General features: G+C 44.1%; 1 non-coding gene and 1 pseudogene across 1 annotated transcript; one reads left to right on the top strand and one right to left on the bottom strand.

The window, feature by feature from the left end:
- Nucleotides 1-3539: 3539 nt before the first annotated feature.
- On the bottom strand, nucleotides 3540-3657 carry LOC126268268 (5S ribosomal RNA; annotated as a pseudogene).
- Nucleotides 3658-6520: 2863 nt separating this feature from the next.
- On the top strand, nucleotides 6521-6595 carry Trnat-ugu (transfer RNA threonine (anticodon UGU)). Its single transcript has one exon. It is a non-coding gene; the product is annotated as a tRNA-Thr (tRNA).
- Nucleotides 6596-20400: the final 13805 nt, after the last annotated feature.

Genomic DNA, 20400 nt, shown 5'->3' with positions numbered 1-20400 from the left:
AGCCGTATTAAATTAGTATGCGCTAGTCACAATGAGAGGGCTGTTATTTTTCGGGCTGAATGCTGATGCGATGGCCTAGAAGGGCCAGCCCGCGCAGCACAATGCCTCCGGTATAATGCTCTTTATCAGGTGAGCTGTTTATTAGGAGCCGGAAACGATAGCGGTAACGTCCTGAACGAAAATTACGGGGTACTCGTACTTAATGCTCGCGTCTAAAACAAAAGTCGGCCGCCTTATGAAACTTGCGCCGGTTAGCACAGACGCGGTGCACCTGCCAGATGGAATCAGCGCATAATGTGTTCAAGTAATGGGACAGCGCCTTTATAAACACCGCGGCCAGGGGAGGCTTGCTGGGATTCCCGCGTGCGCGCCGCAGTAAATATCGGCATTTTTTTGCTTCAGCAGCCCACGGGCCGGCGAGCTCTGCATCTCGCTGCGTGGGATTTTTGTGATGTAGGTGCTACCAGTAAACATAAACTCTGACGCCGTGGTAACAGCACCACACTGCCAGACGCACTGAAGTATTTCATACCGAATATACGTGTGATTTTTTTAGCGTGGAAAATCACTAGCGAGTCTCCCCCTTCCCCTCCCCCTCTTCCCCCACTCGGATTCTCTAAGGAATCGAACACAATGTGTCCGAACGCCTAATTACTTCATAGATGAGTTAACATGTTAAATATTTGACACTAAGGATGTAAAACCGTTATGGTTCGAGCCGCAGAACCTTAAACAACACATTTTTGGCGATTTTGAGTTTTCACTGGAATAAAGAGATTCAACACACGAAACACGCTGCCATCAGAACGGACTTATTCTTTTTATCTGTTTATGAAGCAACGGCCATGCCGCAATGGATGCACCGGTTCCCGTCAGATCACCGAAGTTAAGCGATTTCGGGAGTGGCCGGCACTTGGATGGGTGACCATCCGGGCTGCCATGAGGTGTTGCCATTTTTCGCGGTGCACTCATCCTCGTGATGCCAACTGAGAAGCTACTCGACCGAATAGTAGCGGCTCCGTTCAAAAAAAACCATCATAACGACCGGGAGAGCGGTGTGCTGACAACACGCCCATCCTATCTGCATCCTCAGCTGAGGATGACACGGCGGTCGCATGGTCCCGATGGGTCAGTTGTGGGCTGAAGACCGAGTGCTTTTTTTCTGGTTATGAACTGAACTATTTGCAATTGTAATGTTGACTGTCCTGGGAGAAAAGTGTATATCAAAGAAAAAAATGTTCAAATGTGTGTGAAATCTTATGAGACTTAACTGCTAAGGTCATCAGTCCCTAAACCTGCACTCTACTTAACCTAAATTATCCTAAGGACAAACACACACACACACTCATGCTCGAGGGAGGACTCGTACCTCCGCCGGGACCAGCCGTATATCAAAGAAAATGGGGGATGTAGCAGATATGAGATTCACTCCAAAGTCTATTGCAAAGTTAAATAAAAACATAGAAAGGAAAACAGAACCATCAAATTTAAAGCAACATATCACGAAAAGTGGAAAATCTTACTTTTTCAAGCTTGTAAAGAATGTCTGAAAAAAATCAAAACTGCTACGTAGAATCATGTTGTATATCATTATCAACCAAAAACTGTATATCAAAACAGATTGTTTAATGTGACATTGGTACTGGGCAAGACAACAACTGGCCATTTACATTTTTGTACAATCACTTAATTTCGGCAGAATATTTTACATCAGTAGAGCAAAAGTTTATGATTTCGAGGCATAGCTTTCTGCAGTGGGACCATACTTTGCATAATCGAAAAAACTAAAGTAATGGATATCATTATTACCGTGAAATGGAAGTACGTAATACCTTAAGTTTGTTTAAGCACGCCTTTCATTATAAAGAAAATGAGCCAGAATGACTTTGTTACTGTCAGTGTTTAATTAGCCTCTGATTATTCACCCATAGCCTAATGAAAATGTCAAAACCAAAACCGCTTAATGCTGAAGTTTTTCGGCATGCACAACGGACATTTAGTAAGCGATAAACTGTTTTTCCTTTCGTTAGTTTGTGTGGCCGTAAATAAAGGTTTTTTTGCAGAAGTTTTCATATTACGTTCAGTTTGTTGGACGGCGCTAAATTCACTCATTCTCGAACACTGGATCAATTTAGTCTGAGAAATTTTGTTTCGTTGTCAGTAAAGCTAGTTTTCCACGCATCCCACTTTTTAGGCCGTCATATCTTCCAAACTATGTGTCGTACAGTGATACAATTTTGAAGGTACATTCAGTCGCCTATTTGAATACCGTCTGCAAAATGTGTAGCGAACGTAGGTGGTAGTACAATAATAGTAAATTGAAACATCATGTGTGACGCTGAAGTTTTACTGCATGAACAAGGAAAACATAGTAAGCTATAAACCTTTTTCGAAGGTCGGTGAGAAAATTTTCTTAAAGATTTTAAATTACGTCTAAAGTTTGTCGGAAGTCGCAAGTACGCTCATTCTCAAAGACTGGAAGTACAGCGCGGCAATCATAGAAATATGTGAAACAAAATCGTCATAACTTCTGGACAGTTTGCGTTAAGACGTTCAGACTGCAGGGTTGGCCAGGGGGTATGATGGCAATTAGTATCGGTGTTTAGCGACGAAGCCCACTTTCATTTGGATGGGTTCGTCAATAAACATAATTGGCGCATTTGGAGGACTGAGAATCGGCATTTCGCGATCGAGAAGTCTCTTCACCCACAACGGGAGACTGTGTGGTGCGCAATGTATAGACACGGAATAATCGGTGCGATAATCCTTAATGGCACGGTGATTACCGGACGGTACGTGAACGTTTTGGCAGATGATTTCATCTCCATTATCCAAAGTGACCGCGATTTCCACAAGATGTGGTTCGTGCAAGACGGAGGTCGTCCCCATCGAAGGAGGAGAGTGATTGATGTCCTGAAGGAGCACTTTGGGGACAGCATTCTGGCTCTGGGGTACCGAGAGGTCACTGGCATGAGTCACGATTGGCTGCCATATCCTCCGAATCTGAACACATGCGACTCCTTTTTGTGGGACTATATTAAAGAAAAGGTGTGCAGCAATAACCCAAAAACCACTGCTGAGCTGAAAGCAGCCGTTCAGAAGGTCATCGACAGCATCGATGTTGCGACACTTTAGCGGCTCATGCAAAATTTCGTTATTCGTCTGCGCCATATCATCGCCAATGATGGCAGGCATATCGAATATGTCATAGTCTGAATCCAAATATCTGTAGTGTCGTCTGCATGTTAAATAAAGCATGTGCACGCCGTAGTTTGCTACTAATTTACGTTTTTTTCATGTATTTCAATATTGTCAGCCTCTATATGCTCAACTACACCCCTCCCGAACAGGCCATGAAGGCCCAACGGTACTGACCGACCGCCGTGTCATCCTCAGCCCATAGGCGTCACTGGGTGCGGATATGGAGGGGCATGCGGTCAGCACACTGCTCTCCCGGCCATTTGTCAGTTTACGAGACCGAAGTCGCAGCTTCTCAATCAAATAGCTCTTTGCCTCACAAGGGCTGAGTTCACCCCGCTTGCCAACAGCGCTCGGCTGACCGGATGGTCACCCATCCAAGTACTAGCCCAGCCCGACAGCGCTTAAATTCGGTACTCTGATGGGAACCGGTGTTACGACTGCGGCAAGGCCGTTGGCGTCACGCTCTGTATAATCTGTGTAATATGCACGCCTTGAGTTGCGCTGATTCGAGACGTACGTAAACGCAGTTCCTAGCTTCAACATTTATTATTGTGTTGAACCATTGACACAAGATAATATTGCTTAATGAGTATATTATGATAACGTCCAAAATTTTTAAATTGGGACAGTAATTATCTGAAATATTGAAAATCAGATTTTGGTTGTCCCAGAAAGCAATTATATGGGAAAACAGCAAATGAGACTGTGCACTTTTTGGGCGTTTGGTTGGTTGGTTGGGGAAGGGATCCAAACAGTGTGGTCATCGGTCCCATAGGACGAGGGAAGGCTGGGACATCAAATCGGCCGTGCACTTTCAAAGGAACCATCCTGGCATCTGCCTGAAGTGATTTAAGGAAATCACATAAAACCTAAATCAGGATGGCCGGACGCAGGTTTGAATTGTCGTCCTCCCGAATGCAAGTCCAGTGTGGTAACCACTGCGCCATCTCGCTCTTTTTTTTTTTTTAATCCGTTTAATAACATCGATAAGGATGAGTTCATTTACAGTTATATAGAAATAAATTACAGACAATAAAACAAACAAAAGGGAAACAAGTAAAAGATCAGTATGCAAGTTTTCCAACAGCTCAAGTGCTTTAGAGCCAGTTCGATGTTGCTCTTGTGATCCGGCAAAAGCACGCAAGTGGCAGTCCTGAACTTCACAGATAGATTCAGAAACCCCTGCTGCTGTCTCTTTATGTGACCCACATGTCATAACAGGCGTTCATAATTCACGCGGCATTCACTCGCCCGCTAAGCGCAAACTATTAGTCCTACAGAAAAAATGAACAGGATCTTCTTGTAGGAAATGGAATGCAGTTAAATTATGCACTGCGACACGTTTTCGGCTGAGGGTTTCGAGTTATTCCTTTTAGTTGCACCTTCATCCCCACATTCCTCCCTGAGCATTCAGTATTTCTAGAAAATATGTTGTCCGTGGCACTCTCTCCTACTACCATTCATAAATTTCCGATGACACAATCTGTTCGCGACATTCGACCTTTTTCGGTCTCATCGACTGGGTCATTACACCGCCAGTACAGTCGGCTATTTCGTTGAGATTATTAATTTAAACCTGCCCGTGAGAGTACTGAAACACAAACAACTTCGGTAAACATTATGCTAAAACTAATTACGTTGACAACACGACCCAAACTTAACCATTAAAAGCACAGTTTCGCATTGGGAAGGCTTGACAAATACACAATGTAATTGTTTATTTTACGCTGTTAAAATTCACAAAAATATTTGGTAAACGTAAACGTAAATTTCACAATTTGTAGGTGCGTTTCTGAAGAAGAGAAATTTGTTAACATCGAGTATAGATTTAAGTGTTAGGAAGTCGTTTCTGAAAGTATTTGTATGGAGTGTAGCCATGTAAGGAAGTGAAATATGGACGATAAATAATTTGGACAAGAAGAGAATGGAAGCTTTTGAAATGTCGTGCTACAGAAGTATGCTGAAGATTAGATGGGTAGATCACGTAATTAATGAGGAGGTATTGAATAGGATTGAGGAGAAGAGAAATTTGTGGCACAACTTGACAAGAAGAAGGGATCAGTTGGTGGACATGTTCTGAGGCATCAAGGGTTTCGAGTTATTCATGGGAAACGTACATCAAGGGATCACCAATTTAGTATTGGAGGGCAGCGTGGAGGGTAAAAATCGTAGAGGGAGACCAAGAGATAAATACACTAAGCAGATCCAAAAGGATGTATGCTGCAGTGGGTACTGGGAGATGAAGAAGCTTGCACAGAATAGGGTAGGATGGAGAGCTGCATCAAACCAGTCTCGGGACTAAAGACCACAACAAACAACAACAACAAGTGCTCGACTAAGCCGGTGGCGTAATGAGGCCAGTCAATGAAGACCAAAAAAGTTCGATTGTGGGAAATGATTCGTACAGTCATAAATGTTTGTACAGTGATAGGAGGGAGTGCCATGAACAACATACGACGGGGCCTGAGTGTAACGGTGGTGGTGGATACGAATGTCACTTTTGTATGTTTTTCTTAAATAACTCGAAATCCACGCTCTCTAGCGAAAACCTATCCCAGTACAAAATTTAACTACATTAAATTTCCTACAGAGACAGCAAAGGACGTGGAAGAGCAGCTCAACGGAATGGACAGTGTCTTGAAAGGAGGATATAAGATGAACATCAACAAAAGCAAAACGAGAATAAAGGAATGTAGTGAATTAAATCTGGTGATGCTGCGAGAATCAGATTAGGAAATGAGACGCTTAAAGTAGTAAATGAGTTTTGCTGTTTGGGGAGAAAAATAACTGATGATGGTCGAAGTAGAGAGGATATAAAATGTAGACTGGCAGCGGCAAGAAAAGCATTTCTGAAGAAGAGAAATTTGTTAACATCGAGTATAGATTTGTCAAGAATTCGTTTCTGAAAGTATTTGTATAGAGTGTAGCCACGTATGGAAGTGAAACGTGGACGATAAATAGTTTAGACAAGAAGAGAATAGAAGCTTTCGAAATGTTGTGCTACAAAAGAATGCTGAAAATTAGATGGATCGATCACATAACTAATGAGGACGTATATGTACTAAGATGGTATCTCCGAAAGAACAGATACCGTCTTAGTATGTATATAGTTAAGGCTCACCGGCCACTTGACCATCTTCTTCTTCTGTGTGAATGCACAAACAGCGCCCGAACTCTTAAGGGGAATCGGAAACGCGCCGTGAGTAATGAGTATAGTGGGCGGGGGCACTACGAATGCAGTGCGGGACAATACGATGAGAAAGTGGGTTTCGCGGGAGGCCTGCCAGAGATAAATCCCAGCAGTCGAGCTATCCTCTCTGTTCTCGGTGGCTCAGATGGATAGAGCGTCTGCCATGTAAGCAGGAGATCCCGGGTTCGAGTCCCGGTCGGGGCACACATTTTCATCTGTCCCCGTTGACGTACGTCAACGCCTGTAAGCAGCTAAGGGTGTTCATTTCATTGTAATGAGGAGGTATTGAATACAATTGGGGAGAAGAAGAGTTTGTGGTACAACTTGACTAGAAGAAGGGATCGGTTGGTAGGACATATTCTGAGGCATCAAGGTATCACCAAGTTAGTGTTGGAGGGCAGCGTGGAGGGAAAAATCGTAGAGGGAGTCCAAGAGACGAACAAACACTGAACAGGTTCAGAAGGATATAGGTTGCAGTAGGTACTGGGAGATGATGAAGCTTGGACAGGACAGAGTAGCATGGAGAGCTGCATCAAACCAGTCTCAGGACTGAAGACCACAACAACAGCAACAAATTTCCTACAAAAAGATCCTGTTCATTTTTATCTGTAGGACTAACACTTTACCTGTAGCAAACAACAAACTATGAAAATCTCGCGCGTTGCTTATGAAGACAACTTATTACATAGCAGGTTGCATAAATCGACAGTGGCAGGGGCAGCTGAATCACCGCCAGCACCACCTCGCTGCCGCCACAGCTTGGAGAGTCTCGCTGTCCCCAGTTGTACAGGGTAGCAGCTACTCCCACAGTGCCACAGCTTAATCAGTTCGACTAGATGACACGAGGGAGACTGAAGCCCCTGAGTTTGATACTGGATATTTGACTGGGGTGAAGATAACCACTCCGATTTTCATGCAGCCACGGGATTGAAAGTGCTAGCTAAAAGTCTCAGGGCGGGTGTCCAGCTTGATTTTAGTCGTATTGTACAAACTCGCCGAATTGCATCACATTTGGAAAGAAACTGTTTCTTCTGTATTGTTGTCCATCACCGAGCCAGAGCTTGCTGTCTTTTCATTTGAGGTGGAGTTACATTACTGAGCACCAAGACGTATGCAGAAGCGTGGAGGGCGCGCAAAATATGTTGGTCCCTGCTAAGCAGTCGGTGTGGTAGGAGAGGAGGCAGCGGCAGTGGTGGCGGCTTCTCTGCGTGCAACCACAGGGCAGTAGGGGAGGAGCAGTTCAGTAGCTAAAGTCTGATCACAGGCACAAGGCTTAAGAGAACAATCATATTATGCCAGTTCAACCAATAATTTGACAGCCAGTTATCTCTGGCCACCGAATAGGAAAACCAGCCCATAAAAAACTAAGATGGTCGTGCTAATGGATAGAGTCCATAGCTGAGCAGGCGACAGCAAATTAAGGTGGCTGCCCTTTTGGAACAAAAGGAGACTCGCCCAGCACTGAGAGCAGTAAAACATCCAGGAGACATGGCCGGATGTCGATGTAACTTTGTATGTGTGCACACTATTGATGAGCATGCAAATTATTAGAGCTGCAGTTGTGTCTGACAGGTAAAACGGGCACCAGAGTCCATTAGTTTGTTACTGGGTCTGTTAGGGTATATAAGAGGATGAACAGCATCACATATTGAATTATCACTGCGACGGGATCTTCTCATGAAATTTCAGTCACCGGCTTTCTCCTCCTTTTGCGAAAACATTCTGTTGGCACCCATCTACATAGGGAGAAATGAGCATCAGGATAAAATATGAGAAATCAGGGCTCGCACAGAAAAATTTAAGTGTTCGTTTTTCCCGCGTGCCGTTCGAGAGTGGAGTGGTAGGGAGACAGTATGAAGGTGGTTCATTGAACCTTCCGCCAGGCACTTTATTGTGAATAGCAGAGAAATCGCGTAGATGTAGATGTAGATGTAGAGAGCACGGAGATGAAGCATACTCTTGTGAGACAGCATAGTCAGCAACTGACTTTGAAAGGGGGCTCATTGTGGTTCTCCGTTTGGCCAGCTGGTCGAATCACCCAATATCGAGATATGTGAGGCATTCGGATATGTTAGTGACGCGATGTTTGACAGCGTGAGAACAAAAAGAAAGAAGGAAGACTGGAGCTCAGCGTCCTGTTGACAGCACCGTCATTAAAGACGGAGCGCAACCTCGAATTGCTAAAGGATGGGGGAAGGAAATCTGCCGCGCCCTAGCCGTAGCAATTATAGTCACTTTTCCCTGGAGCGATTTAGGGAAATCACGGAGAACCTAAATGTGGATGGCCAGATGGGGACATCTGTCTGTTGTACCTAGCTAGGCACACATACCAAATGCTGGAAAGTGTTGTGTTTTATTTTCTGACTTGAGCACATCTGCTCTTAATTCTGACCATTGCTTTCCCGCTATGTAATTCTACGGTTCCTTAAAATTGCGTTCTCATGAAGACGCCCTTAGAGACGTCGGAACCTATGTGCCAAATAGTTATTTGTAACAGGATGGCTGTGTGATTCCTATGTCGAGGGTAAAGCTCGTTCACTCACGGCTGTTGTCTTTATGGACTGTCTGTGTGACGTTAAGGTACTCCTATGACCAGACAGATCCCCATATCTGTCCACGTATGTGACATCAGTTCAGATGTCACCTCTATCTCAGTATCCAGGAGATTGGGGGCCAGTTACAATAGAGATGAGCCAGGCTACCTCAGGGGAGGATACAACGACTGTACGACCCCATTCCCAGCCGAATCGGTTCACCTTTGCAGTGCAGAGGGCGTGTAACGTCTTGCTGATCAATGGGTTCATGCTATCAATTCCTTTATTAATCTGACTCGACGTTGTAATCACTGCAGTGATATCACACACCCTCTTAACTTGTGACGTTTCCTCTTCCCCTTATGGGAGCTTCACTTTTTTATGTCATGCAATGTACTTTTTGCTATCTCTACCACGTAAAATGTGAATGGCCAGTCAAAGTTGAACGTTCACTCTGTGGGTGTGTGAATTATCGAGCCATGCCGCTGAACAATACTCACTTGATAAAGAAATTAAAGCCATTGTTATCATTCTCCAATGAAAGTGCGATGAAAACGTTGTTTAGTGTGAGGCGGTGGTGAAATATTTTTATTGAACCTTATGGTACAGGGGTAGAGTGGTCTTGGCCAGGATAGACAAGATGAACCCGTCTTTAGGGAGAGTTTAGTCATAAGATTTAATTTTTGTTGGACCAAAAGGAAGGTCATACCTTGTACGGGGAACAGTATGGCACGATCTAATTTGAAACTTCGTGGCAGATTAAAACTGTGTGCCGGACCGAGACTCGAACTCGGGACCTTTCCCTTCCGCGGGCAAGTGCAGCAAGGTTCGCAGGAGAGCTTCTGTGAACTTTGGAAGGTAGGAGACGAGGTACTGGCAGAATTGACGCTGCGAGGACAGGTCGTGAGCCGTGCTTAGGTAGCTCAGATGGTTGAGCACTTGCCCGCGAGAAGCAAAGGTCCCGAGTTCGAGTCTCGGTCCGGCACACAGTTTTAATCTGCCAGGAAGTTTCAGATCAGCGCACACTCCGCTGCAGAGTGAAAATCTCATTCTGGAAACGGTCTAATTTGTTAGTAAGTCCGGCAGCCAGTCTTGCCAGGTCCGAGAGGTGACGACATTAGAAACGTAACTGTCAGTTTGAACGCAGGCCCACAAAGGAGTTGGGAACGAAACACGTCTGAGCTACCAGAGCGGGATACAGCTTGCGGCTTTGGCCGACGCTCCTCAGCGGCGACCAGCAATCAACATCACCTCCCACGATCCCTACTTGACGTACACAGCCAGTTCATATATATCGTTCAAATGGCTCTGAACACTACCGGACTTAACATCTGAGGTCATCGGTCCCCTAGAACGTAGAACTACTTAAACCTAACTAATCTAAGGACATCACACACATCCGTGCCCGAGGCAGGATTCGAACCTGCAACCGGCCAGTTCATAGCTGACGGCTCAGGGAAGCATACAACCCCTGCTGAAGCGACGATCTTACTTGTCACATACAAAACTAAACTTCACCCGAAACAGGCCATTGGGGCCCAAATGAACCGACCGGCCTCCGTGTCATCCTTAGCTCACAGGCGTCACTGGATGCGGATATGGAAGGGCATGCCGTCAGCACAGCGCTCTCATGGCCGACCGGAGCCGCTCCATCCTAATCAAATGGCTCCTCAGCTTGCCTCGCAAGGACTGACTGCACCCCGCTTGCCAATAGCTCTCGGCAGACCGGATGGTTGCCCATCCAAGTGCTAGCTCAGCCCAACAGCCCTTAACTTCCGTGATCTGACGAGGTGTTACCACTGCGGTAAGGCCGTTGCCTACTTGTCACATAGGTCACAATGAAATATAATGCAACAGTGCGAGTAAATATTTCTAATGAAAACGCGAGACACTAATTACAATAGGACTGTTAACGTAAAATTCGAGTAATTATTCGACTGACTGGGTGATCTGTACGTACTTTAGCCACATACACTCCATTTTAAAGACGTCTCAATGGAGCCCATAACTATTCCATACTACTAAACAGCAGCAGCAAGAAGAAAAAACTCAGATATTTTGACAAATAAGTTAGCGATAAATCAGTTTGTAAGAATATGTACTTTGTGACTGCAGGACATGTGTTAAATCATCAGGTAACAACTTTCTTTCTACAAGAGCAAAGGTCAAAAATTGTATGAAAGACAGAGATTACAAAATATAAAAAAAAAAATCGAGACTGAGATGAGATAGGAATTGGTGGTGGATCGAATAACTCTGATGTTAAAAAAAGAGGTTTCGCGTGTCCGTTTTGGAGAAGTCCCGTGCTTAATGTAAACTGTAATGCATTAGCGCTTAAAAATGAATTGACAATGCTAAATTTTGAAACGTTTGATTTAAGGACAACGAGAAATTTAACGTTCGTCCACTGACACCATCACATAGTCGCAGCACCAGCGTATATAGACTAGATTTGCAAACCAAATCGATAGCTGTCTTCTTGAGGGGACCATGCCCGTATTCACGCAGAAAACTCGGTGTGGGTGGACGGACGTCAATTTCAATTTCTTTTCCGTAGAATGTAAGTTAATTGTTTACATGAGAGCATCATTTTCAGCGGTCAGGTTATATAGATATGCAACAAAAGAGTGAACTTATTCAAATAGTTCTACACCTTAAAATGCTGCGAGAAAGAAATAACAGAAAAAAATCGTACGGTGAGTTCTTATCGGCATGCATCAAACAGTATGCGCTTACCTATTACGTTGAAAAAGGCCGCGCTTAAAAGCGTGATTTTCCCGGGGCTCAAACGTCAGATTCTCTTGGTGACAGAAAAGTACAGTCAAGATTTTTGGATAGCCCTTGGGTCTGTATGTTCATCAGAAGGATCATCTTACTGTAACTACCCTACAGTACAAGGTCAAAGTTTGAATATTACACGTTTCGTCCCGCTCAGGTAAATGGGCGAAATCGGTTTGTTCTTTTTTCATTTGATTCTGGCGACGGTTCGCCTTAAGGAGCTTATGGAGGCTCCATTTAGTTCGTGGGCAGTTCCTGACAAAACCCGTAAAACGTGGTTCTTAGGTACCAAAACCGAGCAGAGGATACCAAGACAGCTATGCACACCAAACGGCCGAAACTTTTACGATATATTCCTATGATGACAATGTGTAATATATTGGAAAAGTTTCTTGGTATCTTTATCCGTTTCCGAGGTACAGATGTTCAAATTTCAAATACTCGTACATGTAAAATAGTTGCGCACGTCAAATCCTGTCTGATGTTCAAAATTAATTTTACGTTATTTTAGTTTCACTTACAAAAACTATCAAAATTTTACTGAGCCATCAAGTTCTTTTCATATGAATCACATGTCCAGCTACTGCTGGAAAAATAAGGGAAGCGGAAAAATGCTTCTATCGGAGCACAAAAAAGGCAAATATGCTCCAATTTAAAAGACTCTGAAAAGCTGCCTCGTCCTACCTTTCTCCGGAGAGCTAAAATTGTTTCAAAAAATGTCGGCATGCGAACATTATCGCGCTTTTGTATGCTGACAGAGAAGGAGACGAAAAGCAATGAACACTGGTAGGTAGTTGTGGTATAGTAAGAGCGAAGGGGAGAATGGCAGTGTGAGAAAAAAGAGGGACACAGAGACAATGGAACATTGTTATAGTAATAGAACTGTGACAGAAAAAGGAAGGAGAGGGTGCCAATGGGAGAAGAATAAAGAGAAGGACAAAGTTGAAGTTGGTGAGAGTCAGTGATGATGAAAGACGGAGTCTGTGACAATGACAACGAGGAAAAGAGAGACACTGATGGTAAGAATAGACGGCAGCAGTGGGAAGGAATGGATGACTACTAATAGTAGCAGTAAGGGAGAGCAAGGCAGAGGCAGTGACTGTGAGTAGTAGTGTGACAGAAAGAAGGAGGTTTGGCGGTGACGCAGGAGACAATGGCAGAGAGAAGCAAAAAGATAATGACTACGAGTTGGGATGAACGAGTGAGTGAGTTGTTGTAGTCCTCAGTCCTGAGACTGGTTTGATGCAGCTCTCCATGCTACTCTACCCTGTGCAAGCTTCTACATCTCGCAGTACCTACTGCAGCCTAAATCCTTCTGAATCTGCTTAGTGTATTCATCTCTTGGTCTGCCTCTACAATTTTTACCCTTCACGCTGCCCTTCAGTACTAAATTGGTGTTCCCTTGATGCCTCAGAACATGTGCTACCGACACCCCTTCTTCTAGTCAAGTTGTGCAACAAGCTCTTCCCCAATTCTATTCAATACCTCCTCATTAGTTATGTGATCTACCCATCTAATCTTCAGCATTCTTCTGTTGCACCACATTTCGAAAGCTTCTATTCTCTTCTTGTCCAAACTATTTACCGTCCACGTTTCACCTCCACACGTGGCTACACTCCATACAAATACTTTCAGAAACGACTTCCTGACACTTAAATCTATACTCCATGTTAACAAATTTCTCTTCTTCAGAAACGCTTTCCTTGCCATTGCCAGTGTACATTTTATATACTCTCTACTTCGAACATCATCAGTTATTTTGCTCCCCAAATAGCGAAACTCCTTTACTACTTCAAGTGTCTCATTTCCTAATATAATTCCCTCAGCATCATCCGACTTAATTCGACAACATTCCATTATCCTTGTTTTGCTTTTGTTGATGTCCATCTTATACCCTCCTTTTAAGACACTGTCCATTCCGTTCAACTGCTCTTCCAAGTTCTTTACTGTTTCTGAAGGAATTACATTGTCATCGGCGAACCTCAACATTTTTATTTCTTCTCCATGGATTTTAATACCTACTCCGAATTTTTCTTTTGTTTCCTTCACTGCTTGCTCAATATACAGATTGAATAACATCGGGGAGAGGCTACAACCCTGTCTCACTCCCTTCCCAACCACTGCTTCCCTTTCATGTCCCTCGACTTTTATAACTGCCTTCTGGTTTCTGTACAAATTGTAAATAGCCTTTCACTCCCTGTATTTTACCCTTGCCACCTTCAGAATGCGAAAGAGAGTATTCCAGGGAACATTGTCAAAAGCTTTCTCTAAGTCTACAAATGCTAGAAACCAAGGTTTGCTTTTCCTTAATCTTTCTTCTAAGATAAGTCGTAGGGTCAGTATTGCCTCACGCGTTCCAACATTTCTACGGGATCCAAACTGTTCTACCAGTTTTTCCATTCGTCTCTAAATAATTCGCGTTAGTATTTTGCAGCTGTGACTTATTAAACTGATAGTTTAGGACTGGCTCTCCCATGGCTGTCAGCAGTTCTAATGGAATGTTGTCTACTCCCGGGGCCTTGTTTCGACTTAGGTCTTTCAGTGCTCTGTCAAATTCTTCACGCAGTATCACATCTCCCACTTCATCTTCACCTACATCCTCTTCCATTTCCATGATATTGTCCTCAAGAACATCGCCCCTGTACAGACCCTCTATATACTCCTTCCACCTGTAGCGGGACTTTGAATTTCGCCGCGCTACACTCGTTCCGTCAGATAAAAATTATACCGTCTCAGCGGTATGAGCGCTCGACGGCAGAGAGTCACTCTTTTTTGTTTTCTATCCGTTTCATTATTGTCTCTTGATAGCCGAAGCTTAAGGCAGACGTGATCTGATGAAGACGTGAAAAAAACTTATCAGCTACTCTTGATTTGATTTTAATGTGTAGACATATTGTGGAAGTTGTTAAGAAATTCGGAGGATGGAAGTAGCAAAGTAAATTAAATTGCATACAGTATCAAGATGATTTTAATTGGTATAAATTAGTGATTCCTGGACGATTGCAAGATTTCGGAGCAGGCTTTTCACGCAGAAATGAAGGAGATTTTTGAAGACCTGGACGCCGCACGAAAGAAGACAAGTTAACATGGGAAAAGATGAACTCTTATCTACGCCACTTCCCCCTGTCAGTTACATTTTGTTACTCTCTGTTTCTTTTCAATAATTTTTGTAGTGGAAATTGGTTTAAGGTTTGCTCAAAAACGCCACAAGCACCACCATAACAATAGCTTCCGAATCACCAAGTCCGATAGCTTTTCCGTAACACGAAGTCCGATTTGCATTTTTTTTTTTTCATGCTTTCCCTTTTCACGGCCGTTTACGATTTTAAAACCTCGTTTTTATTCACCATTTCTTCCCACCATTTTCCGAATAATTTCTTTTCTCTTCTCTTTTTCTTTTTTAATAACCACTACACACCTTTCTGCTTTCACTCCTTTGCTTAGAACTGGGTTTCCATCTGAGCTCTTGATATTCATGCAAGTGGTTCTCTTTCCTCCAAAGGTCTCTTTAATTTTCCTGTAGACAGTATCTATCTTACCCCTTGTGAGATAAGCCTCTACATCCTTACATTTGTCCTCTAGCCACCCCTGCTTAGCCATTTTGTACTTCCTGTCAATCTCATTTTTGAGACGTTTGTATTCCTTTTTGCCTGCTTGACTTACTGCATTTTTGTATTTTAACCTTTCATCAATTAAATTCAGCAACTCTTCTGTTACCCAAGGATTTCTACTAGCCCTCGTCTTTTTACCTACTTGATCCTCTGCTGCCTTCACTGTTTCATTCCTCAAAGCAACCCATTCTTCTTCTACTGTATTTCTTTCCCCCATTGCTGTCAACTGTTCCCTTATGCTCTCCCTGAAACTCTGTACAACCTCTGGTACTTTCAGTTTATCCAGGTCCCATCTCCTTAAATTCCCACCTTTCTGCAGTTTCTTCAGTTTTAATCTACTGTTCATAACCAACAGATAGTGGTCAGAGTCCACATCTGCCCCTGGAAATATCTTACAATTTATAACCTGGTTCCTAAATCTCTGTCTTACCATTATATAATCTATCTGATACCTTCTAGTATCTCCAGGGTTCTTCCATGTATACACCCTTCTTCATGATTCTTGAACCAAGTGTTAGCTATGATTAAGTTATGCTCTGTGCAAAATTCTAGCAGGCGGCTTCCTCTTTCATTTCTTAGCCCCAATCCATACTCACCTACTACGTTTCCTTCTCTTCCTTTTCCTACTGTCGAATTCCAGTCACCCTTCACTACCTGAATAATTTTTTTTTATCTCATCATACATTTAATCAATTTCTTCATCATCTGCAGAGCTAGTTGGCATATAAACTTGTACTACTGTAGTAGGCATGGGCATCGTGTCTATCTTGGCCACAATAATGCGTTCACTATGCTGTTTGTAGTAGCTTACCCGCACTCCTATTTTTTATTCATTATTAAACCTACACCTGCATTATCCCTATTTGACTTTGAATTTATAACCCCGTATTCACCCGACCAAAAGTCTTGTTCCTCCTGCCACCGAACTTCACTAATTCCCACTATATCCAACTTTAACCTATCCATTTCCCTTTTTAAATTTCCTAACCTACCTGCCCGATTAAGGGATCTGACATTTCACGCTCCGATCCGTAGAACGCCAATTTTCTTTCTCCTGGTAACGACATCCTCTTGAGTAGTTCTCGCCCGGAGATCCGAATGGGGGACTATTTTACCTCCGGAATATTGTACTCAAGAGGACGCCATCATCATTTAACCATACAGTAAAGCTGCATGCCCTCGGGAAAGATTACGGCCGTAGTTTCCCCTTGCTTTCAGCCGTTCGCAGTACCAGCACAGCAAGGCCAGTTTGGTTATTGTTACAAGGCCAGATCAGTCAATCATCCAGACTGTTGACCCTGCAACTACTGAAAAGGCTGGTGCCCTTCTTCAGGAGCCACACGTTTCTCTGGCCTCTCAACAGATACCCCTCCGTTGTGGTTGCACCTACGGTACAGCTATCTGTATCGCTGAGGCACGCAAGCCTCCCCACCAACGGCAACGTCCATGGTTCACGGGGGGAGAAACAAAAAGAAAAAAGTATCTTCTGCGGTTATTCCGCAAATTGAATACATACATTTGTAAATTTTTTTGTTGTTTTACGTTAAATAAGTCAATGAGTACTTAACGTAAAACAACCCAAAAAATTTACAAACGTGTGTATTCAATTTGCTGAATAACCGCAGAAGATACTTTATAAATAAAAGCGAAACGCCTCTGGTGTAATTCTCTTTAATTAAATTGCAGTAAGCTCACGACGGGAACCAAATAATAGCTGAGAACTGGATGAGTTAAACATCTGAATTGAAATTGTCCTATTCAAAATAGATGTCTGTAACGACAATTTGCGAACAGCCTGTATGGGACTGTCCCGCCACTTCAGTTCAGTTTGTGCATACGCTCGGATAGTCATAGTCTGCATATTTGTGCTCTGTTCTCTCTGAATGAAATACTGATAATGGTCAGTACACACTTGAATATTACATTGTGTAAAGTATTATTTTGTACGTTATGGTGAAAGGCCTTGCCGCAGTGGTAACACCGGTTCCCGTCAGTTAAGCGCTGTCGGGCTGCACTTGGATGGGTCACCGTCCGGTTTGCCGAGGCTCTTGGCCAGCGGGGTGCACTCAGCAAACTGAGGAGCTACTCGATTTAGAAGTAGCGGCTCCGCTCTGACATACGGTCGGGAGAGTGGTGTGGTGACCACATACCCGTCTATATCCGAATCCAGTTATGCCTGTGGGCTAAGGATGATACGGCGGCAGGCCAGTGCTGTTGGGCTTTCGTGGGCAGTACGGGCGGAATGTTTCACGTTACGGTAAAGAAATGTACAAAAGTGACCAATCAAATGTACGTCCACCTACACACTCACCACTAACCAGTCAAGACTTCTAATATTCGTGGCACTCCCTCCTACCACTGTACAAAAGTTTACAACTGCACGAACTGTTCCCGTAATTCGACCTTTCCTGGTCTCTATTGATTAGGCTCTTACCCCCACCACCAGAGTCGGCTATTTCGTTAACATGAGAGTAATGAAGGAAGAACGACTTTCGTAAATGTTATCGCTAAAATTAATTACATTGACAATTCTACCCGAACTTAACCCTTACAAACACGGTAGTTTCGTAGCCAGAAGGCCTGACGTATACAACAATGTAATAGTTTATTTTATTCTGTTAAAATTCGCAATATTGTTAGGTAGGATTTGCACAAACGTCTATTTTACACTTTGGAAATGCTTTATTAAGCCGATGGCGTAATAAGGCCAGTCATCAAGAGTAGTGACTGGCGTACTGTGACGAGATAGTTGCTCGGCCACCATGGACCAGACGTTTTCAATTGGTAAGAGGTCTGGAGGAAGTGCCTGCCAGGGCAGCAGTCGAACATTTTATGTATCCAGAAAGGATACAATTCGCGCATTAGCAAATTTTTGTACAGTGGTAGGTGGGAGTGCCATGAACTACTTACTAGAAATCCTAACTGGTGGGACTGTGTGTTTGAGTGGGAGTGCGTCTCGTGGCAACTTTGGTACGTTCCTCTCGAATAACTCGAAAACTACGGCATGTAGCGAAAACGTATCCCAGTACGTGTAACAAGTAAGAGAATATGGACGTATCGTGCGAGGTTTTTGAAGGCCAGGTATAACATCGCGGGCTGCATAAAACGACATCGGTAGGGGCAGTTGATATCCTGTATATACACTTTTTTTTGTCATCAGTCTACTGACTGGTTTGATGCGTCCCGCCACGACTTCCTTTCCAGTGCTAACCTCTTCATCTCAGAGTAGCACTTGCAACCTACGTCCTCAATTATTTGCTTGACGTATTCCAATCTCTGTCTTCCTTGAAATGCCTGGTGAAACGTTGTTGTGATGCCTCGTGTAAGGAGGAGAAATACGTACCATCACGTTTCTGACGTTGATAAAGGTCGGATTTTTTAACGTATCGCGACATTGCTGCTCGCATTGGTCGAGATCCAATCACTGATAGCAGAATATGGAATCGGTGGGTTTGGAGGGTAATACGGAACGCCGTGCTGGATCCCAACGGCCTCGTACCACTAGCAGTCGAGATGACAGACATCTTATCGGCATGGCTGTATCGGATCGTGCAGCCACTTCTCGATCCCTCACTCAACAGATGGGGACGTTCGCAAGACGACAACCATCTGCACGAGCAGTTCGACGACATTTGCAGCAGCATGGACTATCAGCCCGGAGACCGTGGTTGCGGTTACCCTTGACGTCGCATCACAGACAGGAGCGCCTGCGGTGGTGTACTCAACGGCGAACCTGGGTGCACGAATGGCAAAACGTCATTTTTTCGGATGAATCCAGGTTCTGTTTACAGCATCACGATGGGTGCATCTGCGTTTAGCGACATTGCGGCGAACGCACATTGGAAGTGTGTATTCGTCATCACCCGGCGTGATGGTATGGGGTGCCATTGGTTACACGTCTCGGTCAACTCTTGTTCGCATTGACGGCACTTTGAACAGTGGACGTTGCACTTCAGATGCGTTACGACCCGTGGCTCTACTCTTCATTCGATCCCTGCGAAAGCCTACATTTCAGCAGGATAATGCACGACCGCACTTTGCAGGTCCTGTACGGGCCTTTCTGGATACATAAAATGTTCGACTGCTGCCCTGGCCAGCACACTCTCCAGATCTCTCATCAACTGAAAACGCCTGGTCAATGGTGGCCGAGCAACTATCTCGTCACAGGACGCCAGTCACTACTCTTGATGAACTGTGGTATCGCGTTGAAGCTGCATGGGCAGCTGTACCTGTACACGTCATCCAAGCTCTGTTTGACCCAATGCCCAGGCGTATCGAGGACGTTATTACGGCCAGAGGTGGTTGTTCTGGGTAGTGATTTCTCAGGATCTATCCACCCAAATTGGGTGAAAAAGTAATCACATGTCAGTTCTAGTATACTATATTTGTCCAATGAAAACCCGTTTATCATCTGCATTGCTTGTTGGTGTAGCAATTTTAATGGCCAGTAGTGTATTTTGTTATTATTATTATTAAACCTTGGATATTGTGGTACTGTACGTTAAAAGTGAGAACGACAGCAAATTGTATCGGCAGGAGGAGAAAACAAGGTAGTGGCGAGTGCCTGTAGCTTGTCGCTGATGGAGGCAGCTGCTATACAAACAGCTAGCGGTCCGCGAGCGGGCAGGAAGTGCGCGGATGTTGGCCTGCGGAAGCGGCTGTGCCGTTACCGGTGGATCCCACAGAGCGTAGCCACCTCGTACTTGTGTGCTGTGTGGTGGGGGCTGTTACAGCACCACGCGGACGTCGGCCCCACGCGCTGCCTGCGACTGGAAGCTGAGTCCACGCGATAGTCCAGTCAGCGAAGGAACATTAGGGCGGAAAAAATCATGCAGTCGCACATTTTTGCACAGTGCTAGGACGGAGGTGAGGGGTTTTTAACGTCACTTTCTTATGTTTCTCTCGAATAACTCAAAAACCGAGGCTCCTAGAGGAAATATTTCCTAGTACCAAATTAAACTACATTAAATTTCCCACAAAAAAAGTCTTAGTAATTTTTTCTAGAACTATTAGTTTCCGTACTGCAGAGGATGGATTAACCGAAGATTATTAAATATATTGTTTTAGTGGTAAAAAGTAAATGTAT

This window comes from Schistocerca gregaria, chromosome 4, assembly GCF_023897955.1.
Source record: "Schistocerca gregaria isolate iqSchGreg1 chromosome 4, iqSchGreg1.2, whole genome shotgun sequence".
In the NCBI taxonomy this organism is placed as follows: Eukaryota; Metazoa; Arthropoda; class Insecta; order Orthoptera; family Acrididae; genus Schistocerca; species Schistocerca gregaria.
This window is presented reverse-complemented; position numbering and strand designations above follow the sequence as displayed.